This window comes from Macaca nemestrina, chromosome 4 (genome assembly GCF_043159975.1).
Source record: "Macaca nemestrina isolate mMacNem1 chromosome 4, mMacNem.hap1, whole genome shotgun sequence".
Taxonomy (NCBI): Eukaryota; Metazoa; Chordata; class Mammalia; order Primates; family Cercopithecidae; genus Macaca; species Macaca nemestrina.
This window is the reverse complement of record NC_092128.1, coordinates 175,911,377-175,936,461: the sequence shown is the minus strand read 5'-3', so window position 1 is coordinate 175,936,461 and position 25,085 is coordinate 175,911,377. Positions and strand designations below refer to the sequence as shown.

The window sequence follows — 25,085 nt, the reverse complement described above, 5'->3', positions numbered from 1 at the left end:
TTTCCTATTCCAACACGCAAGAAACACCGCTGTAAAAACAGCTAGCTTGTTTCTATGCTTCCTTCTTCGTTCTGTCTATACCTTTCTTCCTACTTCTTTATTCCTTTTTTACTTTTTAATTTTTATTTTGTTCTATTATTTTATTCTTTATTAATTTATTTATTTTTGAGATGGAGTCTCACTCTGTCGCCAGACTGAAGCACAGTGGCGTGATCTCGGCTCGCTGCAATATCCACGATCTTAGCTCATTGCAATAGCTGCCTCCCGGGTTCAAGTGATTCTCCTGCCCCAGTCTTCCGAGTAGCTAGGACTACAGGCGTGCACCACTGCGCCTAGCTAATTTTTGTATTTTTAGTTGAGACAGGGTTTTGCTGTGTTAGCCAGGATGGTCTCGATCTCCTGACTTCATGATCTTCCTGCCTCGGCCTCCCAAAGTGCTGGGGTTACAGGCGTGAGCCACCGCGCCTGGCCAATTTTTTTTTTTTTTTTTTTTTTTTTTTGAGATGGAGTCTTGCTCTGTCGCCTGGGCTGGAGTGCAGTGGCATGATCTCAGCTCACTGCAGCCTCCACCTCCCAGGTTCCAGTAATTCTCCTGCCTCAGCCTCCTGAGTAGCTGGAATTACAGGCATCTGCCACCAAGCCCAGCTAATTTTTGTATTTTTAGTAGAGACAGGGTTTTGCCTTGTTGACCAGACTGGTCTTGACCTCCTGACCTCAGGTGATCCACCTTCCTCGGCCTCCCAAAGTCCTAGAATTACAGGCGTGAGCCACCATGCCCGGCTTACAGGCGTGACCTCCGCATCTGGCTATTCTTAATTTCCATAAAACAAGAATAAATGATGAAATGAAACTGGCATGTAAAAATTAAATTATCCTTAAATTTTAAGGTAAAATACGTGCTTGGCCAACAAGACACATTTACCTTTGTTTGATGGAGAGCCACGGAGCTCTCTCTTCCCTCGTTCTCTTCCTCTTCTTAAAGATGTATCTGTTTACATCATGTGCATGAGCCTTCACAATCTCCTCTACCCTTCAGTACAGTAACACTAACCAAGCTACTATGCTAGAATTGGGAATATAACTTTTAGAAAATCCACTAAGCAAATTGGTGGATTGTTCACTTATAAGATTAAGAGGCTGTCAAGAAATCAGCATGAGGTCAAGAGAGTTACAGCTCAAACATCTTCCTTTAAGTAAATTAAGAGACAACTAGTGAGAAAAATATAATGACTTAAAAATACCCAAGCAACCAGAAAACCATTAAAGGTGAGAATCACCAAAATATAGAGTAATCTGGGGAAACAATAGAAATTCTAGCACTTTAAGCCATTTTGAAATAGACAAAATAAATTCATTCCAAAACATGTCTAACTACTCAGGAAATGTGATTATAATCAGCAAAATGTCTTAAAATTCATTTTGTAGAGCATTATATTTGTAATTATAACTAAGATGATATTGACCAACAGAATTCTAGCTATACCACTGAGGCCTTATATTCAAGTTTCCCCAGATTAGAAAGCACAGCGTGCTTTAACTAGTAAATGTCGCATGTCTTTTTTGTTTGACTAGTTTTCAAATTCATTTCATCCATGGGACCCATCAATTAATCACCTGATGTGGTAATGAGACTGATGAAAGGAAGGAAGAAAGGGAGTAAGAGAAGGAGCAACAAAGGGAGAAGGAAAGTTCTGCATCTAAATTAATGGGATCCTTCAGTAGTGCTTCCTTGAGATTACACATTTAGTCTTCAGTGCCTCCCTTCCTTAAATGTTTTGGGGAAGTTCCCACTTGGAACTGCCTTTTCCATAGTGGTTCTGCCTTGTAGCAGGTGCACAAATTAGACCATCCCTTACCTGTGTATCACACACCACAAAAGTTCAGGGCTTGAAGAAACTTTAGGGTTTATCAAGTGTTCATTTTATGGATAAGGAAACTGCAATTCAGATACTTTGAGACACTTAGCAAACCACAGAAGTGAGAACAGGGAGGAAACTGCAATTCAGATACTTTCAGACACTTAGCAAACCACAGAAGTGAGAACAGGGATCCTCTTTGACATTAAAGTATTCAAAGTTATTCCATTCTTTTTTTTCTGCATCCAAGTATATCAGCTGTTGTCATTCTTTCTTATTAGATTCCCTCATTCATTTATTCTGCAAATATTTACTCAATGCCTAGTAAGTGCCAGCTATTGTTGAGACAACAGTGTACAAAATAGACAACATTCTCTACCCTCATGGAGCTCATGTCCAGGGATTCAGTGTGATTTAAATTCCTGAATCTATTTTCCATTCAGAGCTTGCTGTTTTAACAATTCTCAGGAACCACTTAATTAAAATCAAAGGTGTTGAGCAAATCACTTACAGGATTAAGTGGCCATCAAGAAATTATGTCCTACTGACATAATTTGATGAGTGTAGAAATTACAAATATGAGCCCACTCTATTGATCACAAAGGGAAATGGAAGCAGTGTCCATTCAATTTTTAAAGAGAAAGAGAAATTAAACCCCATGAAAAAATAATGTCCCAACATAACATCCAGATTTGCCAGCCACAGCTCCTGAAACAGAGGGCAAGACTTAGAAGTAAGACAAAAGACAAACTAAAAGCATTTTTAAAGGCTTTGCATACAGGATAAGAAAACATTAAACTCTTGGCAAACATCCTAGCAGCTTGCAAAACAAAACCACTCCCTGCCTGTAAGTGTTTAGCCCACAGCTGTTGGAAATGAAGAATGTCAAAATACGCAAATGTAAGAATTCATGCATGCACATCAAAGAAGCAAAGCTCCAGGGAAACCCAAGGGTTGGAGTCCAACTAGGACGGATCACGGGAGCTCGGGAGAAGAGGCAGAAAAAGGAGATCTGGACCATGCAGAAGACCAAGCCACAACCATAGATCTGGGCTGTGCTTATCAGCCTCCTAGACCATCATATGGGAAAACTATCTCCATCATTCAGAAATGCATTTTAACAGGACAAAAAGCCTGCTTCAGTTGCTCCATTTTGCACATGGTGCTTCAGTTTACTCAATAATAAAATAATAAAAACATAGGCAGGGGCCAGGGACGGTAGCTCATGCCTGTAATCCCAGCACTTTGGGAGGCCAAGGCGGGCGGATCTCAAGGTCAGGAATTCGAGACCAGCCTGGCCAACATGGTGAAACCCCATCTCTACCAAAAATAAAAAAATTAAAAAGAAATTAGCCGGACATGCTGGTGTGCACCTGTAGTCCCAGCTATTCAGGAGGCTGAGGCAGGAGAATCTCTTGAACCCATGAGGTGGAGGTTGCAGTGAGCTGAGATCGTACCACTGCACTCCAGCCTGGGTGACAAGAGCAAAACTCTATCCCCCCCCAAAAAAAATGTAGGCAGGCCTCCCATTTTGCTTTGTCTGTTTTTTCTTTTAATCAAATCTCATATTTACTATAGAAGTAAAAATAGTTAATTTTGAAAAAGAAAAACAATCTTACTTATAAAGAAAAAGCATTGTGTACTTTTGAGAAGCCAATGTTCTGAAAGTTCATAAATCCCTTTATTTCTTGGTTTAAGTAAAAACACCACACTCCAGCCATAAAGGGGAGGCACATTCATGAATGGGGCCAACCCTTGTGAAGCCTTGATGACTGTGAAGATGATGTCATAACTTAGAGAAATTATTTGTGATGTGTTTTCTTTTTGATTTTTACAAGTTTTGTGGAATTTGACCATGCCAGTTTAATAATTTCAATAAACAATTACTAAAAATAATACAGAGTCAACCTCTACTCTGACTAGAGGTGAGAGGCATGTCCCTGGATTTGGTCCTTTCAGATATAATGACAAAGAAAGGCATCAAAATCAAAGAAAGTATGGAAAGATGATCCACAGGCCAACTAAACTTTCTGACACATGAAATGCAAGAATCAACATGCTTCTCTTACATCACTACTTTATTCAAATAATTCAAGAGACTTTTGTAAGTATTAGGAAATTGGTTCCTAAAATGTCATGAGTTACTTAGGTAAGAAATAAGAAAGGGAGAAATCAGAAGAACTATATTGTAAATTGCTTTGATGAGAACCTACAGGACAAACCCTAGTTCCAAGGCATGAGAGCTGCAGGCTACAATAGGCTGAATTAATACAAGTGATAGTAGCAGGAGGCAGTCAAATGCCTACACAGATAGGGGCAGGTCCCTGGTTAAACCCCACCTCCAAGCCGAAGACAGTTTAAAGCCTGAAAGCCAAGCTACAAGTCAAATCCACAGACTGGATTGAGGATTTGTCTTCTTGTTTGGCATGCTTTCCTCTGACTGATCACCACCCTTCATCTATTTTACATACCTATCCTTTCCTAATTGGCTTTCTACACTGCTGTGCCCACCTTTGAGTGGTGCTTTTGCTTTAGCATACTCACAAACCAATCAGCACACACTCCCCTATTCTGAGCCCATAAGAGTCCCAGACTCAGCCACACTGGGAGAGAGAAATCACCCCCATGTTCCCTCTCCACTGAGAGCTGTTCCATCGCTCAATAAAATTCTTATCCACCCATCCTCACCCTTCAATTGTCGGCATATCCTCATTCAGTGATTGGGTGGCTGCCAGAACTACAGACCAAAGTGGGAATTTGTGGTGCCTTTTCCGGGTGCCCCCCATGGTCACCTGTGGACCAGTTGATACATACTTTCTCCCCTCTGAGGCCCATAAAAGCCCCATACTCAGCCAGAGCAGAGCAGATGACAGGATGACCAGCTGTAGAGAGGAGCTATCCTCTCTGCTAGCAGCTGAACATTCATCAGGACACCCTGGCTGTGGAAAGGAGCTACAAACTGAGGGTCTCCTCCTAGCTGTTCTATGACTCAATAAAGCTCCTCTTCGTCTTGCTCACCCTCCACTTGTCAGCATACCTATTCTTCCTGGTCACAGGACAAGACTGGGGACCTGCCAAATGGCGAGGCTAAAACAGCTGTAACACAAATAGGGTTAAGACATGCCCTTTGCTTGACACATTGCAGGTGAAGAGATGGAGAAAAGAGCTGTGGCCCTTCGGGGAGCCAAGACCGGGGAGCTCTCTGAGCCAGGGCTGTATCTCCCTCCTTGGGGTCCTGCAATTCCTGACATGTTTAAGCTTCTGAGTGCCACTGTGTTCCCCACCGCCAGCTCTGGAAGCTGCTTGTGGTGTGCCTGGTCCAGCCATAGCCTTGCAGACAGCCAGCACCTGTGCAGACATCTGGAGCTGCCCACCCCACTGCAGCAGCTGCACAGAGGTTTCTGACCAGAAAAGCGGTACCTCAAAGATCCCATAACATTTTCTCTGAGCTACCTTTAAAGATTTTAGATTGTGTAAAAAATGCTTACCACCTCTTTGAAAATACCTTGTACACTCATGATTAAATCATAACCTTAGTTGAGGTTTATTGGTTTCACCTGTGAGGTTACTTTTGGTGAAGTTCAAAAGTTGGGAGTATCAGCTGCTTGGCATGGCTAAAGTCAAGTAATAAGGGAATTAAAGGAATTTTTTTAAGAGTGCTACGATTAAAAGTCAGCTTAATTAAAAGTGGATATCCAAGCTATATGTATATTTAAAAGGCCTTTGTGCTTTTTTTTTTCTCTTCTTGGATCTTGTTTTGCTGGAAAAAGTTTTTCTTTTTTCTCAGTCACCTGAATTATTTTTCTCCATTTTGTCTTGCCACTCTTAATGCACACATGAGAGGCCCTAAGATAACCTCTGATAGCCTGGGATGGCTTGGGAAAAACAGAAAAGGTACCATGGATCCCATTTTGGGTAAAAACCTCTGTTTTCCTCATGGAACCCCAGGAATTAAAAGTGGATAGAATCCTCTCAAAATCTGTATCTGTCTTCCAGCTATGCCTGTTTATTAGGCCCTAGAAACTGCATGCTTTCCTAGCGCTGCTCTTAAAGGGCTGCAACCCTGAGGCCAGTAATCCAATTAAGAAACTGGCAGATGAAAAATCTTACAACTACTGAATCTTCTTCTGTCTGTCTGTGTAGTTATATATGTGTGATGTGTGTGGTGTTTATATAAAAAAGAGCTCTAACTAATTGACTTAAAGAAAAAAAAATCAAAATTTTTAAAGGAAAAATAAAAGCTGTAATGCCATTTAGTTCACATGATTTTAATCTTTGAAAAATAGAAAAGTTTTAAAGATTATTGGTAAAATACAAATGTCTTCAAAATGTAAACATGTGGTCTAAATTATGTTCAGATATTAGGTTTGCTAAATGCTCTAAGGTCATAAACTGCTTCTTTGGCTTTTGAAAATTGTTCAGCTTGCCTGCTTTACAGTTTGGTAAGGCTTTGGGACATGTGGAGTTAACTACACCTCTAACTATACTGGAAAGAGTCAGACCTTAGCTGCACCTAGTACATAACTAAAACAACTCACCAGGTTTTACACTAAAATTAAAAATTGCTAAGAGTTACCATTATAACATGTAATTGAGGCTACTGAAAACAGATTTACATGCAAGGTGTGTAAGGAAAGTAAAATATGTTTTTGGTAAAAGATTATAAGAAGGCATGGGAATGTAAATTTTTGCCTACTTTAGAGGGTTAAAGAATTGTTTTAAATTAGATAATATAAAGCTAAAAGTTTAAACAAGTTGTGAAAGGTTGGTAAAAATTAATCCTGCAAAAGAAATTCTGTGTGTGATCAACTAAATTCAAAAGAGTATGATTTGGTTTTTCCATAAATCAAGCATTGGAATAAAAGCATAACAAGGTTTTCTTAAGGCACTGATCTGCTCTTTAACAAAAATTTGTAAAGAGTTTTAAAAGATTTATAAGAACCTCACCTCATGGTCAAACTGGTTAAGATTGGATAGAATTATCTACAAGGTTTCAAAACAAAGAGAGAGGGAGACAAGACAGTCTGTTTGGAAAGCTAAGTCTTCCCTCCTAATGAGTAAAGGTTTTTGCCTTTTTAAAAATGTTTTAAGTCATCATTTTGGCTAAATAAATGACTTGTGGTAACTTGGAATTCTATTTGATAATATCAAATGTTTTAAACCTTTAACATGTTTGTAGGCTTCGCCAAAAATCAAACTTCAGCTTTGAGGTGGTCTTTTCTAACCCCTAACTTTTGGATGCTACAGAGGGCCTGGAACATCCAAAAGAGAGGTAAACAGGATTATTTGACATGTTTTGTTTTAACAAAAATGAGGACTGGAGAGATAAAAAATATATTTCAAATCTTACCATACACTTGACATTAAATCCTAGTTTCATTGTTTTTAAGTTTTTGTTTGCATTTCAGACTAACCCTGTTTATTCCTGTGAACCAACCAGTGATCTCCAGCTGCAGCTCAGAAGAAGCAAAAGGGCTGGGTAATATAGAAATCTGGATCAATATTCTAGTTCTGGGCAATTATCCTGCAAATCTTGCCAGGTGATAGGAGCAAATAGGGTGCCCATAACCCCAGGGTTTCTTTGTTTGGGAAAATAAGACCAAGAGAGCTAACAAAAGCCAAGCTCCATGCACTCAAATCTTAGCAGGCATAATTACAGCCATCAGTTATCTGGCCATGTTGGCAACCTTGGGATTTTTTAGCTGTTCTTACCCCTTTGTTTCATTTTGATACATGTCTTCTAATAACCTGGCTTGTCTTTTCTCACCTTCAGGCCATCAAACTCCAAACGGTCATGCAACTGGAGCCTCAGACAATGGCTCTTTTTTACCAGAGACCCTTAGAGAGGACTCTGAGGGAGATCTGACTGCCATTTTCCCAAAACAGCACCCGCTGTCAGCATGAAGCAGTTAAGATCAGCCACCATTCTTATATTAATGGCAGTTAGATGTACCTCTTCAGAGGGAGGAATTGATAGTGGCAGGAGGCAAATGCCTAGTCTGATATGGGCAGGTCCCCAGTGAAACCTGACCTTCAAGCCAAAGACAGTTTAAAGCCTGAAAGCCAAGTTACAGGTCAGATCCACAGATTGGATTGAGAACCTCTCTTCCCATTTGGCATACTTTCCTCTGATTGGTGCCCACCCTTCACCTATTTTACATATACTTACCTTTTCCTAATTGGTTTTCTACACTGCTGTGCCCTGCTTTGAGCAGAGACTTTGCTTTAGCTTTTCTTTGCATATTCACAAACCAATCAGCACACACTCCCCTGTTCTGAGCCCATAAAAGTCCCAGACTCAGCCACACTGAGAGAGAAAAACCATCGACTGCAGGAGTCGGGGACGATCCCCCTTGTTCCCTCTCCACTGAAAGCTGTTCCATCGCTCAATAAAATTCTTCTCCACCCATCCTCACCTTTCAGTTGTTAGCATATTCTCATTCTTCTTGGACGTGGGACAAGATCTCAGGAACAACTGAACAAGCTATAACACAGGTGGGCCAAGTGGGCAGGGCGCCTCCAGCGACGGGCCTGGGGCTAAGCAAGACCTGGGTAGGGGGGCATCGCTGGCCATGGAAGTCCCCAAAGTGGCCAAGAAAAATCATGTGTCACAAGTAAATATGGCCTCCCTGCCCCACTGCATTCCTGCCCCTGAAAAGCAGCTGACAAGATTACCATAATATGATAAATTTCCGGAGATCAACTTAACTACATATGTGAAAACATATATATCCTTTGACCTAACAATGCTTTTAAGCCTTTATCTTAAAGAGCTAACCAGAGAAGTACACAAAAGTTATTTGTACAACACACTGGTTTCAGCTTTCTTTCTAATAAGAAAAAAATGGGCACCCCCCCACCAAAAGGCCCACAAAAGGGATTAATTATATAATTAAGAAGTATCTATTGAACTCTGATGCTGTCTTTAAAAAGGAATATGGGCCAGGCATGGTGCCTGCCCATATTGGTGTCTTTAAAAAGGAATATGGGCCAGGCACCTGTAATCCCTGCACTTTGGGAGGCCAAGGTGGGTGGATCACCTGAGGTCAGGAGTTCGAGACCAGCCTAGCCAACATGATGAAACCCTGTCTCTACTAAAAATACAAAAAATTAGCTGGGCATGGTGGTGCATGCCCGTAATCCCAACTACTCATGAGGCTGAGGCAGGAGAATTGCTTGAACCCGGGAGGCAGAGGTTGCAGTGAGCCAAGTTTGTGCCATTGCACTCCCACCTGGGCAACAAGAGCAAAACTCCATCTCAAAAAAAAAAAAAAAAAAGGAATATGAAGATATAGAGTCAGTGAAATAAGAAAAAACCTTCATGACATATTGTTGGCTAAAACAAGCTATTTATAAAATGGTATGTATGGGTGGGAGGGGGTGGATGATGAGATATTAATTAATGGGTACAATATTCCTTATTTGCATGATGGATACACTAAAAGCCTTGACTTCACCACTACACAACCTATCTATACAACAAAATTCCCCTTGCACCCATAAATTTATACAAATAAAATAAAATAAAATAAAATGGTATGCATGCTATGGTACCATTGTTATTGGACAAGATGTATAAATGCATAGACATCCGGAAAAGAAGTGTCCTGTTTATTGGCAGTGGTATCCCTTGGTGGCGAATTTAGGATGACTTTTGCTTTGATCCTTACTCTGGCCTGTGCTGTTTGAACATCTTACAAGAGGAGGTGTGGACTTCATCTGGTGCTGCAAAGAGGCCTCTAGGATGGAGCTGACAGAGCCTCTTGAGGAGCCCTGGGGAGCCCCAGCATAGCGACCGGCAGAGGCCCCAGGGATGGGATTGCTAGAGGATGGGCAGAAAGGCTTAAATGATGTGGAAGCAAAGACAGAGCCCAAGCCATTTTATGGCAAGAGAAAGGACTGTGATGAAGCAGAATTTCCGGGTGATTAGTCTGAGCTCTCTGCGAGGCTGCATGGGATCGTGTGTCCCATTATTATTCATAGAATTCTTGCTATCATGGAACTCAGTGGGCCATTGGAACAGCCTGGCTAACTGGTTGTTGTGTTTTTTGTTTGTTTGTTTATTTTTGTTTTTGTTTGTGTGTTTGGTCAGCTTGGGACCTGTTTGGGGAAAGTAAATACCAAGCAAACTTTCCCAAGGAATGCCATAGTCATTGGAGGTGGGGGAGAAATTCTTCCACAGAACATGCGAAATCATCAAGGTCCACAGTTAGGCTGCAGACTATCTTGATTGGCAGTTGCATTCAGCACAGTGAAATACAGTACATTTTTCTTTCCTAAAAAATGGTGAAAATGAGGTAAAGAATAGTGAATCTCTTCCTATAACAGGAATCCGGCAGTGTAGAGTGAGTGTAGAATGTCCTGTAATGGTTCCATTTAGTGTTGAGATCCTCGGACACCAAAGATGTAACTACTAGAAAGTATAGTAGCTCTAATTCTGCAAAATTTTCTGGTGGAAAAGGGAGAATAAGAAGCATTTTTGGCCTAAGTACTAGTTTGCCTGATTAAATATTCTCTATGGAGTAGGTGGAGTTAGCAATAGAAATCAATAATATTGAAATAATTTTCATAGTGTTGGTCCAGCACAGAAATATTGTTCAGTACTTCAGTAACATATTTTCCACTACCAAAATTCAAAAAAGTATTATAAAAATATACCCAAAACACTTATTTTATTTTCCATAAGACTCTATTTGATAGAAAATACTTATTAAAAGGAAAATATCTTCAAACCGATTGCCCAAAATGGCTCCAGTTCACATGTCTGGGAAAATGACATGCTAATATTCAGAGGACTTTCCTACTTGATCATTCTGACAGTGGTCACTTGAAAACTTCACATTAGATTTGCACACTGTACCAAATCAAAAATTAAACAGCCAAAAGAAATAAAAAACAAAACCATAAGGCAAAACCAGCTGCGACAAAGAGCCCTCAAACATTTGAGGCTATTTAGACATTTTAGAACATCTCAAAGTGAAAACAAACTTCTCTGCTCAAACCTAGTAAGCACATTTTTAATGTTGCAACACAGATTTTCTATCATGCACTTTGAGTTAACACAGAGATACAACTTAATACAATAAGCATGGCTGGCTTCTCCTGTTTGGGATTCTTAAGTTGTAAGAGGTACAGCATGCTGGCTCTTTACTCTGTTTGAATTACCAGCAATGTACATATAGGATATTGTTAAGATCAAGTCATTCTATGACCCTTTGCTGCTTAAAATTTTTTCATTTAACAGAATCCATACATTGGTAATGTTTAAAATGAGACTTTTCTGTGACCAAAAAAAAAAAAAAAAGTATTTGTGTAATCTTCAAAGTGTTTAATTTGTATTAAAGCTAAATCCAGAGGCTCTGAAACCTTAGGGGCTCTTGATGTGGATTTTTGTTCTGGTTCACACACCTTGAGACAAAGGCTCATAGTCAAGATGTGGAGGAAAAAGACGTTTTTTGTGTGTGTGTGAGATGCGGGGCAAATTTATTCCTGAGGCAGCCTGGAATGGGCTTCAGAAAATGGATAGAGTGTCTTCTTGAAGAAAGGGCCTCTAAGTAAACTCCACTGCCATTCAAAAGATTTGCTCTGACACTTAACAAGTGGTGCAGGAAGAAAGGAAAATCTGTTGTCAGGTTTGGGGTGTTTATCAGCTCCCCTCGAGACACTTGACCTAATGCTGCGGTGCCCCTAATCCGCTGATCTGCATGCGGCGGTCCTGCGAGCCTCAGCCCGCAACTGCCAGCAAAATTGCCTGGAACACTTATCCCAACGCATTGATCCCTCGGTATATTGTGTGCCGCTCACCTACTCCCCCTCCTCCCCTCCCGCCCCCTTCTTGCGACTCCCCCGAAATTTAATTCTGCTCACAAATTGTGAAATAAGTTGTTTGGGCTGGATTTGTCGAGTGAATTGTCCCACTAATGAAACAGTCTGTTCATTATACAGTGGTAGGACGGAAGATTTAGCGCTCCCATACCCCGGGACCCAGGCAGGTTAACGTTTTTAGACTGACAGTTGACAAAAGAATGAATAGCTCTCTCCTGTCAAATCAGGCTTACAAACAGCTTGGCATACAAACAGTTACTGCTTGCATGCATGAGGATTTCGGATCCCCGTCTGCTAATGCCCCAGATTTGTAAGTACAAATTGGTTAGTCTTCAAACTGTTTGCGAAAGGAATAAAATGACCAAAAATTAGTTTGTTTTAGCCTTTCCCCCTCCCCTCCCCACTCCTGCAAGTGAAACATTAAAAAAAAGAAAAGAAAAGGATAAAATAGTGTGTAATGGTCTCATGGAATATTGTTGGGATTTTGCTTAAGGCATCAAATTAAGCAGAACCATTGTTTGGCAGGAAACATTTTGTTCTGCTCGGACACCCTGCTTCTTGAAAAGCAGCTGAAAATCTAATGGAATTAATGTAAGATACGTGATTTTAAACGATAGGGAGCAGAGGGGGAAGGAGAGAGACCAAAAATGTTCATTTCTATTCATTTTAGTACCTGTTGCTTAAAACAGGTTATAACAACACAATGGGTCACTGAGATTTCTGAAACTTTTTCAGAGGCAATTATATGTACATTAGATAAAAACCATTTTAGTTTTCCTTGTTGGTTTGCATCATTTTGTGACTAAAGTAAACTAATGCAAAAATCACCGAGAGAGAAAGTTCTGTAGGAAAGAAAGTAAATACTTTTGCCAGGTGATTTCTCAATGTGGTGATAATTTTTAGTCTGGGTTAGGTTACATAACTCTCTGCTATATCATAACTGAGGCAGAGCAGCAGACAGGGACAGGAGTGACAGCATATATTTTTGTTGAATTCTAGGGAACACAAATGAAAAACGGTAATAGACAAGAATTTTTTCAACTTCGAGCATGACCCAATGTCTTTGAATTAACAACTGTTTTCTTCTTTATAAAATGCATTCCCAGGGTAGCCAAACTCCTTATAATACTAGGAGTTGCTCTTATATTTCAGTGAGTTCATGATCACATCTTTCTACATATGCTAAAGACAATTTTTAAAAATCAGACCTTTTGGAAGCTTTGCAAGTAGCAGTTATGAGTTAATTCAAACATTCCTTAAAACCTTTTCTCTTATCAGTGCCTAAGTCTTGCACGGGTATTTGCAGCATTAAGAGTTCCAAACAATAAGTACAATCTTAACGCATAAGTGTACAAAGTCAATGACAGTTGCTATTGGAAATCTGAATAAAGCAAGAGCATTAGGCTGCTAGAGAGAATAAGTGGGACAGCCTTCGTCCCAGATATGATTGAATCGTTTTTTATGAAGTCGTCCAAGCCTATAGAATGTTCTGCACCTGTGAGTCCTTATGCCAAAATTGGTCATTTAAATCTCAGGATGGGAATGGGAGAGAAAGTTACAAACAACTCAATAGCAAACAACACTATGGCTGCACACAGAACAGACCCAAGTGGTCTCCCTCCATTTCCCATTTCTCCTCACCACTCCCAGAACTTTGCAAACATCTTCCTCTAAAATCCATTCCTTTCCCATCAACCCAAAATTTCTTTTTCCTACATCATCACATTTTGGGCATTTCAAAGACAGAGGCCAGGACTGATGAAGAACTTCAGGTTAAGAAAATGCATATGTTTGGTGAAATCTTTTTGGAGAAATATGCTTAGAGAAATGGCATTTTCCTATGGTTTTTACAGTGCAGTGATTCCCTTACAATGGAAAACCATAGAAAATGCAGGGGTTTCAGTAATCAGGTCATCTGTTTGGGGTAGACTTCTCCACACAATCCACAAGATTACAAAGAATGCAGAGGGGAGTAAGACTAAAGCTGACCTAAGTTCCATGCAAGAGTTGAAGAGAAATGAATAAATACTTAAGGCTGCTTATTGTCTTTCTCCTTATGAGAAACAAAGGCTGCTGATGGAAAGCATTGTTAATAGCACACTATAGGCTAAAATACAAAGCCTTCCTGCTCTAAAAAAGAGCTGAGGATAAAGCAAGCAAGCAAGCAAGCTGCATCATTAGCAGGAAGGGATGGGCATGGCGCACAGGTCTCTGCGGAAGGAAATGCTGTTGACCTTCATGGATAGGTTTTCATGGTGGTAAAGCCTCAGTCTCCCAGTGACCATGGGCAGGTCTCTTAACCTCTTTGAGCTTCCTCATCCCATCTGTAAAATGGGAAGAACAGTATCTCATGCTGTTATTATAATGGATAATTTATGTGTTACACAATGCCTAGTCCAGCAATCAAATATATGTAAATATTTTCCTTATGAAAAAAAAAAAGAATAAATAGTGGCCAGGCGCGCTGGCTCATGCCTGTAATCCCAGCACTGTGGGAGGCTGAGGCAGACAATCCCTTGAGCCAAGGAGTTCGAGACCATTCCGGGCAACATGGTGAAACCCTGTCTCTACAAAAAATAGAAAGAGTAGCCGGGCATGGTGCTAAGTACCTGTACTCCAAGCTACTTGGGAGGCTGAGGTGGGAGGATCACCTGAGCCTGGGGAGTTTGAGGCTGCAGTGAGCCATGATTGTGCCACTGCACTCCAGCCTGGGGAACCCTGTCTCAAAAAAAAATAAAAAAGGAATCTATATTCTTATGAGGTTTCTGAGCAATTGCAACTGGCTGAAGCAGAAAAATCCTAGTGTTTTATGATGCATCTCAAAGTCCAGTGGAAAACAGAGGGTGATAGTTGTGGCTGAATGAGCTATCCCATCGGTAAACCTCAGGCTGGTGTTGCATCCCCCAGTGAGGCTTAATTCATCTAACATCAGGTCTGGATGCCAGTCTACCTCATCTTACAGATGAGGAAGCTGAGGTTCAAATTAACATGGGGTTAAAACTCAGGCCTCCTGGCCAGGCACAGTGGCTCACGCTTGTAATCCCAGCACTTTGGGAGGCTGAGGTGGGCGGATCACGAGGTCAGGAGATCGAGACCATCCTGGCTAACACGGTGAAACCCCGTCTCTACTAAAAGTACAAAAAAAAAATTAGCCGGGCGTGGTGGCGGGCGCCTGTAGTCCCAGTTACTCGGGAGGCTGAGGCAGAAGAATGGCGTGAACCCAGGAGGCGGAGCTTGCAGTGAGCTGATATCGCGCCACTGCACTCCAGCCTGGGCAACAGTGCATGACTCCATCTCAAAAACAAAAACAAAAACAAAAACAACAAAAAAACTCAGGCCTCCTGATCACCAGTGTAGTAACGTTCTTCCCTTTCAGCACATTCATTCTAAAGGAAAGGCTGTAATGCTGTAACCTGGTTTATCTTTTGACACATAACTCTTACTTTATCTGTATAAAACGGGGCATTTGTGTGGGTTCAGTGCGTTTTCTGAACTGACATTGGTTCAGTACTTTTTGCCTTTTAGGCATGTTTATGAATTTGTGAGATCTATTTTTAGAAGTTAATTACTAAGTCTACCTTTTTTCCAGTTAAATGTCTAGGTCATGGTTATTGTTGTTTTGTTACTTATGAAGTAAAATAAGCAGAAAAAAACCCCCGAAAACAAAATAACCTATTGTTACCTTAAATCTTTTAAAATATAACATCAAAAATACATTTTTCACATTAAAAAATCTATTGATTTGAGAAAACTGTACTCAAACCATGGCCCCAGGGTGAAATGAATGGTGAGCAGGAGTGCCAATTAAAACAGATGGGAGGAGAAATGTATTTGCATTACCTTACACAGGTTTTCTAGGATTCCCTAAGTTCTCCAGAAGCCTCTAGAAGGTGTTTGTTTTCTCTTTTGCTATTCCCTTTCTGGGAAGGCTGCCAGAGTCCCTTCATCCCGAGCACCCATTCAACATAAAGCACCAGAGAGGCTAAGACGGCTGCCACTACCAGGCAAGGCTCAGGTTAGGATATCAGCCGTTCATGGCTTGGCTACATATTGCTTTGATTCAGTACTAGTGGTACCCTGGTGTGGTAAAGATTATCTTTTAGAGAAAGGGATCCAGAAAGAGAAGTCTAAAGCCCCCAAGATGGATTGCATCGTTTTACCCAGTACAAGCCCGTGGCAGATCTACACAAGAGCTACCATTCTCTAACTAAAAATGGGGTCGGAGCACTAAGTCTTATGTGAAAAGGAACGTAATGCTGAGGTTGGGAAGAACAAAAACAAAAAACAAAGAGGCTGTACAGCCAGGGGACACGGTTTTGACCTCAGTTATCTAGTTTATTCACTTAGGTATTCAATTATTTAATTCTTCATCTAGAAGCTGGAGGTGATAATAATATCTCCCTCATGAGGTTAAAAGTAAAGATTAAATAAGCAGACACATATACAGTACTTACAACACAGTCATGTGGTTCATAAGTGTTAGCTGCTGTCAATGGATATTCACAAGATCCTCTAGTGAATGTTCACTAGTGTTCGAAGTGTGGGCCTTGGACCAGAAGAATGGACGTCAACTTGTCAGCAATGCAGAATCTCAGGCCCCACAACTGCTGAATCAGAATCTGCACTTTCATAAAGCACTCCGATGATTCACGCGCCCATGAAAGTTGGAGGAATGCTGGCTTAGAACACACACTCCAGACTTGTCCCTTGAGGCTTTGACTGGGTGGCACTGAAATGAATGCTGGAGTCTTCAGCTTGGATCTCCCATATGCTAGCACACTACCCAGTAGTGTGGGCTGCCAGGCTGGTTATTTAATGAGTTTTATGATACATTAAATCTTCCAGACCTCACGGCAATTTGACCATTAAAGAAACAACTTTTTTAAGGTAGCCCAAAACAAGCCAACTCAAGCGAATAATGGGATTAGCACGGTGATATTGAAATCAGAGTCAGACCACGTGAGTCACTCTCCATCAATCACGGCTGCTGTCCTCACAGCTGATTGTGGCACATTGTCTCATCAAATTAAACACCAAAGGGATGTTGTAAAGGCAGCATATGGTCCTCTTTCAAAAGTAGTTAGCCTGGCATTGCACAAGTGGCCTCATGGTGGCTCCCCTGAAACCTTCTAAATCAACATATTGAGGGTATTTGCTTTTGCAAAACAGTGACTCATAAAAGTGGTTGCTTTTAATTGCAGGCTTGATAACGTTGTCGTTGGAGGCAAGGGCAGGATGTGAGACGGGAAGGAGAGTAGATGGACTCATGATGAAAGGACAGAAATCAACTGCCATCTTTTCCTGTTCTCCCATTGCAGTGGCAGTGATCACAGAGGAGAGACGCCTATGTTCACCTCTCCCACCTGGATGGATGCTGAGCTCTTAGAAACTGACTTTCCAAAGGATACAGAGGCTCATGCCTATAGTCCCAGAACTTTGGGAGGCCGAGGTGAAAGGATGACTAGAGACCAGGAGTTTGAAGCTGCAGTGAGCTTGAGACCAGCCTGCAGTGAGCTTGAGACCAGACCCTGTCTCTATAAAAAATGTTTAATAAAAACTTAGCTGGGTATAGTGGCATGTATCTGCAGTCCTAGCTACTTGGAAGGCTGCCATGAGAGGAAGGCTGTGTCCAGGAGTTCAAGACTACAGTGAGTGAGCTATGATTGCTCCACTGCACTTCAGCCTGGGTGACAAAGCAAGACCCTGACTCAACAAAAGCTAGAGCAGGAGGAGGAATAAAAGAAAAAAAAAAAAGGAATAGACTTTTCTCCCTCTCTATTAGGCAAAAGCAGACTGGGGATGGTTTTAGAATCAAGGCAAAAATCAAGGCAAGACATGTGGCTAGAAGACCTGCTGGAGGGGGAGAGGATGTTCTCAGGAGAGACACAGGACAGAGCTTTGTAGAGGAGTCAATGAAGGGCAACTGTGTCAGCCTCTGGTGGCTCCAGTAGAACCCTTGTAGTTTGTGATGCACCAGTTAGATGATACTGGAAGGTGAGGCCAGCCCAAGCCTGACTTTCAAGAGAAAGTCATTAGGCAATACTAGGAGCAATGTTTGGTTGCTATTTTGCATGTATGTGGCTGACCTTTGCTCCATGAACGTGATGGATTAGCCAACGTGCGATTAGTGAATAGCAAACCTCGCAGCGCCCCTGTGAGCTCAGCATGAAAGGAATGTCATAGCTGGCAGGTCACCTGAGCCAAATTCCTCTCTTCCAACTGCAACTCTTATCCCCTCAAAGTGCCCCCAAACCAAGAAGGCTTGACCAGCCTTCATGCAGGTGTGGAGATGCCATGGGTCACCTCCCACCTTCTGGTTACTATGTGACCCTTTGTCACTTCTGACCACACAGTTGCCACCATTCCTAGGGGGCAGCCCTAAGTCCACAGCCCCCTTCTATGTCTGCTCAGAGGTAAACACAACTAAGAGAACTAAGGGAACATTTGAATCCCAGCCTGAAAAAAGATGCTATTATTGGTTGGATGCAGTAGCTCTTGCCTGTAATCCAAGCATTTTGGGAAGCCAAGGCGGAAGGATCACTTAAGCTTAGGAGTTCAAGATCACCCTGAGCAATGTGGTGAAACCCAGTCTTGCTAAAATAAAAAAAAATTAGCCACACGTGGTGGCAGGTGCCTGTAATCTCAGCTACCTGGGAGGCTGAGGCACCAGAATTGCTTGAACCCAGGAGGCAGAGGTTGCAGTGAGCTGAGACAGCACCACTGCACTTCAGCCTGGGTGACAGAGCAAGACTGTCTCAAAAATAAAAACAAAAATAAAAAATAAATAAAAGATATTATGATTATTATTCAACAGCAAGACATGACCTTCATTTTTCAAAATCTACTAAAGGGGATAAAAATAAAAGTCAAAGTCTTGTCAGCTGACTACTGACCTTCCCCTTCTGTCCAAGAGTAGCCACTGGTGCTGGCATGTTCTCTACCCGGGAAAGGATCTTAGATAGTGCCTGGTCAGTTTTCCAGTGGATACAGGAATCTCCTCTACACTGAATCTCCTCTACTCCTCTACGCCTTGGTAAAATCATCCTACTAATAATACCTCACAAATAACACAGCCTTTTACCTTAAGAGTTGGGAAATCCTGGTTTTTACCCTAATTTATTAAACTCTGGCAGGATGATACAGTATCGTAGGGGTGCTATTTTACCCTTCATAAAATAGACATGGGTTCTACCATGTCTAGGTTTCTGCATAGGCCTCAGAAAACTTCCAGTGATGGCACACGGTGGAAAGCAGGCACATCACATGGCTGGAGTAGGAACAAGAGAGAGAGGGGGAAGGGGCTACACACTTTTAAACAACCGGGTCTCATCAGAACTCACTCACTATCCTGAGGATAACATCGAGGGGGTGGTGCTAAACCACTTACGAGAATTCATGAGCACTCATGAGCCAATCACCTCCCACCAGGCCACACCTCCAACACTGGGAACCTCCTTCCTAGCAGTGGGCAAAAAGCAATAAATCACTAGGTAGCCAGGACAGTTCAATCCATGAGTAGCAATAGAAGTGACCTCAAAATTCCAAGTTACTTTTCTTAACCAAACGAAACCTTTAAAACTTCAAATAGAGGAAGTTGTGTCAACAATTGCTAAGGTCATTATTTGTTGAAGAGATTATTAGTAAAAGGAAGATTTTATAAGAAATGGAACTCACCTACTGGTCTGATTCAGAAAATTCAGCATGGAAAGACTTCAACCAGAAAAGTGAGAGAAATATTTCATTCCTGCTTGAATAACAGGGACATTTTAAAGGAAAACATGTGTGCCACAGAGTGGAGACTGAGCTCATCTGAGACAAGACTTAGATCATGTCCTTAGCTGTGGCAGGATGAGGTGACTCCTGGTATAGGATTCACGGGGGTTGGCGACTGCATTAGTCTGTTCTCACATTGCTGCGAAGAAATACCTGATCTGCAGCCAATTAAGCTGAGTGAGTTCTTTTCCTCATGGGGGCCAGGTGTGCAATGACTGCAAACAGCTGCTTCTTTGGTAGTGTATGCAGCCTGTTTCTTGTATGGGTTGCTCTAAGGGACCTTGGAGACAGGCCCTTCAGATGGATGTTCATGTCTCTGACCTTGCACTACCCCAATGTAGGCTCCAAACAGGCATGCGAGGTACCTTTGGAAAGCCCCAGGGCACTGTGGCCAGGGTTCACATTGTACCATGGTTATCATGTCCATCTACACCAAGCTGCAGAACCAGGAACATGTGATTGAGGCCCTGCACAGGGCCAAATTCAAGTTCCCTGGCTGCCCCAAAGATCTGCATCTCAAAGAAATGAGGCTTCACCAAGTTCAATGCGGATGAATTTGAAGACATGGTGGCTGAGAAGTGGCTCATCCCAGATGGCTGTGGGGTCAAGTACATCCCAGTTGTGGCCCTCTGGACAAGTGATAGGCCCTGCACTCATGAGGGCTTCCACTGTGCTGCCCCCTCTTAATATTCACCAATAAATCCTACTTACTGTCCAAAAAAAGAAAAAGAAATACCCAAGAATGGATAATTTACAAAGAAGAGTTTTGAGGCCAGGCACGGTGGCTCACGCCTGTAATCCCAGCACTATGGGAGACGGAGGCAGGTGGATCACGAGGTCAAGAGTTCAAGACCAGCCTGACCAACATGGTGAAACCCCATCTCTACTAAAAATACAAAAATTAGCCTGGCGTGGGGACAGACACCTATAATCGCAGCTGCTCAGGAGGCTGAGGCAGGAGAATTTCTTGAACCTGGGAGGCAGAGTTTGCAGTGAGCTGAGATCGCACCACTGCACTCCAGCCTGAGTGACAGAGTGAGACTCTGTCTCAAACAAAAGAGTTTTGATTGGCTCACAGTTCTGCACGCTGTACAGGAAACATGATGCTGGCATCTGCTCAACTTCTACAGAGGCCTCAGAAAACTTCCAATGATGGTGGGCAGTGGAAAGCAGGCACATCACATGGCTGGACTAGGAACAAGAGAGAGCGGGGGAAGGTGCTCCACACTTTTAAACAACCAGATCTCACCAGAACTCACCCACTATACTGAGGACAGCATCATGGGGATGGTGCTAAACTATTTATGAGAATTCATGAGCACCCATGATTCAGACCACACCTCCAACACTGGGGATTACTATTTGACATGAGATTTGGTGAGGACGCAGGTCCAAACCATATGACTGACCGTGTATGATCTTAACCACTCAGCTAAAATAATGGCTACATGTAACCAACTTAAATGACCTTAATAAACTTGTAACCCTGGCATTTGGGCCACCTTGGGATCTGTGGTAGCTGAAGCATAACAACCAACCTGCTGGGGAAAGATGCGACTGAAAACAACCAACCTGCTGGGGGAAGATGCAACTCGAAACACCTGCGGTGAGTTATTTATTTTTTGGTATCAATTTAAAGCCCAAACACTGATGCAATTTGGTCCTCTTTAGAGCTGGGCTTCATCAGGCACTCTCCCCGTTAATTAGCTGAGCTGTAGGATGTTGCTAATAGCTACACATCTTGTAAACATGTTGAGCTGGCCCTGCCCCTGAAGAGCCCGCACTGTTAAGTGATATCTCAGCTGGGGCTGGCAGAGCCCGTCTTCCCACCAGGGAGCGGTTGCAAGGTGTGCAGCCTCCGATCAGCATCAAAACATGGTGCTCGGAGAGGTTCTCCTTTGGTCGTTGTTCCCCTAGAGGTGACTGCCTTTTGGTAGTAATGATAATAATAATGAGAAGGAGAATAAAAATGAAGAGGCAGAGGAGGAGTGGGAGAAGGAAGTTGCCTTTACATTCACTAGAGAGACTAGAGGCGGTGAGATTGTGAACATTCTGCTTTCTTCCCAAGGTAAACGGAGACATCAAGCCTTGCAGAGAAGAAAATCTCTGTGAGTGTTCCTTAGTCTGCTGACATGGCTGATCAGCTGCTCTCTGGCTAGCTACCAAAACTAAAACCATAGCAATGAATGATTAAAAACAGTTTCCCAAAACAGCACCCAGATAGGAAATTGCAAAGGCAGAAGAAAGAATGAAGGAAGAGGTGGAAAGGCCACATGGCTGCAGCTCTGTTTGCTAACTTGATGTTTGAATACTTTTGCAGGATTATGTCCAATCTTAGGTATTCAGAGGTATATCAGGGAAGGTGACAGAATAAACCAAATGCAGAAGAATCCTGGAGTTAGGGTGAGCAACCATCCTCGTTTTCTCTGACTTTCCCAGTTTTAGTACTGAGAGTCCCTGTCCAGGGAAACCACTGAGTCCCAGGCAAATCAAATGGTTGGCCACCCTGCCTAGAGTCATAGAAGTGCATGGTTAAAAGAGACCCTGGACCCTCATCCAAATCCCTCATTTTTGGCCCAGAGAGGTCAAAGAGGCAGCACAGCACAGAGTTCAATGTCTTCTTAATAAATGATGAATAAATCTATTGTCTTGTCATGTGAGTAAAATCACCAGAGATTATTAAATGTAAACTTGGTATGAGATAAGGACAGGCACCAGAGGGAGGTGATGTAGGATCTAAAATCCTGGCTCTGCCACTAAATGGGGACCTTGGGTAGGGGAGCCCCACCTGCCAGGTACCATACACCAATTATTTCATTAATCTGAATGATACTCCTTTAAAGGAGGATTAATATGCCTGTTTAGCAGATGGAAGAATGGGCTCAGAGAAATCAAGTAACTAGCCCAATATCATAGTAAGAGCTAAGATTCTAAGGTCAGTTACTCTGACACCAAAGCATATGCTGTTGCCAAAATAGCCCCTACACGGGTACAAAGCTGATGGCAAATCAGCTGCTTGTTGCTCCCATGAAGGACTCTTCAGAAGGGAGCAGCAATTGGAAGAGATAATTTTTTTTCCATTTGTGCAATGCAATTAAGGACATAATAAAATCATCACAGAATGCCCAAATGATTGATAATGGAGAGATTAGTACCAAGTCTTACTTCCAAGAAAGATTTAGATTTGCTAGTACGTATATTTAACCTGAGCTCTCTTTTCTTTTTTAATAACAAACTCAACATCTGATTGATTTTAATTTTAAGGTCACCAGTTTCTCACCTCCACCAAATCAGAATATAAACTGTATGAGGACAAGAATTTTGTTCACTGCCATAACCCCAGGGCTTGCCATGTAGTAGGTTTGCAATCCATATTTGTTGGATGGAATAATGAACGAACAAATGAAAGAAATTCAAAATTCAACATAGGAATGTTAAGTAATCTTATGTATATGTACATGTGATAATTTATTTAAAAGTTGATTGAGCACTCAATACAGGAGGTAGAAATAAGGGAAGTAAAGATTTATCTGCCATAAAAATTTTAATCAAAAAAATTGTTGGATGGATAAACTATAGGGATCAAATTGATCTATACATTTAATTTGTATAAATTAGAGCTTTTTTAGACTAAAGGAGGTTAGTAGAAGGTTCCTGTGATGAAATAAAGAACCCTTTTAGCAAGATAATAATGATAATTAACTCATTTTTCTAAAACAGTTGAGGGTTTGCTTCCAGTGAAGGATTCTTTTATGGTAAACTTGAGTCTCACTTTCCTTTGTTTATGTGGTGACATACGTGTAGGAAGCAGAAAGCTGAAGGCTTTTCTCTTTTGTTTTTTTTTTTTTTTTTTTGAGACGGAGTCTCGCTTTGTCGCCCAGGCTGGAGTACAGTGGCCGGATCTCAGCTCACTGCAAGCTCCGCCTCCCGAGTTTACGCCATTCTCCTGCCTCAGCCTCCCGAGTAGCTGGGACTACAGGCGCCCACCACCTCGCCCGGCTAGTTTTTTGTATTTTTAGTAGAGACGGGGTTTCACCATATTAGCCAGGATGGTCTCGATCTCCTGACCTTGTGATCCGCCCGTCTCGGCCTCCCAAAGTGCTGGGATTACAGGCTTGAGCCACCGCGCCCGGCCTTGTTTTTTTTTTTGAGACAGGGTCTCACTCTGTCACGCTGGCTGGAATGCAGTGGCACAATCACGGCTCACTGCAGCCTTAACCTGCCAGGGCTCAGGTTATCCTCCCATCTCAGCCCCCCAGGTAGCTGGGACTACAGGTGCACCACCACACCCGGCTGATTTTTGTATTTTTTCATAAAGGTGGGGTTTTGCCATGTTGCCCAGGCTGGTCTCGAACTCAGCATATATGTTATAAACAGAATTTCTCTGATAGTAAGGATGATATATGTGAGCATTCAGTACTAGGGGTTTGGGGTTTATGGGTGAATGAAGTTTTATATCACTTACCATGCTCTATGCTCCTTAAACTAGCTAGTGCTTGAAAATGGTATTACTGTACATATCTTCAAATATGTATATTTGACAGTGGCAAATAAAAAAGAATAAATCACTTAGCTTCAAAAATGATGTCAAATACAGCTTCAGCCTTTAAAACATATTTTAGAGGAAAAAATTAACTATTATATAGAGTTAATCGTAACAAAACAACTTCTTAGATTTGACAGCAGATCAAAAGTAAGTTTAAAAGTAATACACACTGTTTAATGTTTATGAATAAATTTAGTGGTCTGAGAAATAACTTTCTGATTGTACTGCCACTCTGTATTAGACATGATATTAAGGTAATGATGGAATATGTTCTTTCTTTATGGATACAAGGGGTCTATTACCATAAAGAATTAATTAAATCTGTTACTACATCAAGAAAAACAGTGCATAAAATACTAATGCTACAAGAAAATGTGTCTCAGCTGGGTTAACAGATGGGTGAAGTGTGAAGGCAGATAAACTTTGCTTCTTTTGGCTTCTCTTTATATCTCCCTACAACTACGTTCTTTATTTGAACAACTTCAAAGACTCTAATTTCACACACATGGCATGCATACAACAGACACATTTTTAGTTCCTGCCAGCAGGTAATTAGAAGCAAAAAAAAGGTATGTCTTGATGAATAATTGCCTCACTGTCCAAGCCACCACTTCAGTTGATCCAACAGAAATTCATCCTGTTACAGACCACTTCTCAGAGGCAGAGGGGGTCTGGTTTGCAGAGGAAAAAAGAAATCATCTAGCCAATCAGACTTGAAATTGATCAATTTCATCCCATTATATTTATGTACAGAAAAAGCCTATTAATTTTTGTATAACTAACTTTATAACCAGGTACTTAGTCATATTATTTCTAACAGCTTTTCAATTGACTGATATGGATTTTAAAGATATATAATGATATAATCTGCAAATAATTTTCTCCCCATATTTATAGCTTTTTTTTCTCTTATCTAATTGCATTGGCTAGTACTCCTAGAACAGTTTAAAAAATAGTTTCCATGGTGATCAATATTATCTTTAATAATGAAAAAAATGGTTTTAGCATTTTGCCATTTAGCATCATGATGGTTTTTCAATTAATATATGCATATATGTTTACATGTTAATTTATTGTGTCCAGAA

At 41.6% G+C, this 25,085-nt stretch overlaps 1 non-coding gene across 1 annotated transcript; it reads left to right on the top strand.

Annotated features, from left to right (window-relative positions):
- Positions 1 to 19,612: 19,612 nt before the first annotated feature.
- Positions 19,613 to 19,747, top strand: LOC112425072 (small nucleolar RNA SNORA70). Its single transcript, XR_003016071.1, has one exon. It is a non-coding gene; the product is annotated as a small nucleolar RNA SNORA70 (small nucleolar RNA).
- Positions 19,748 to 25,085: the final 5,338 nt, after the last annotated feature.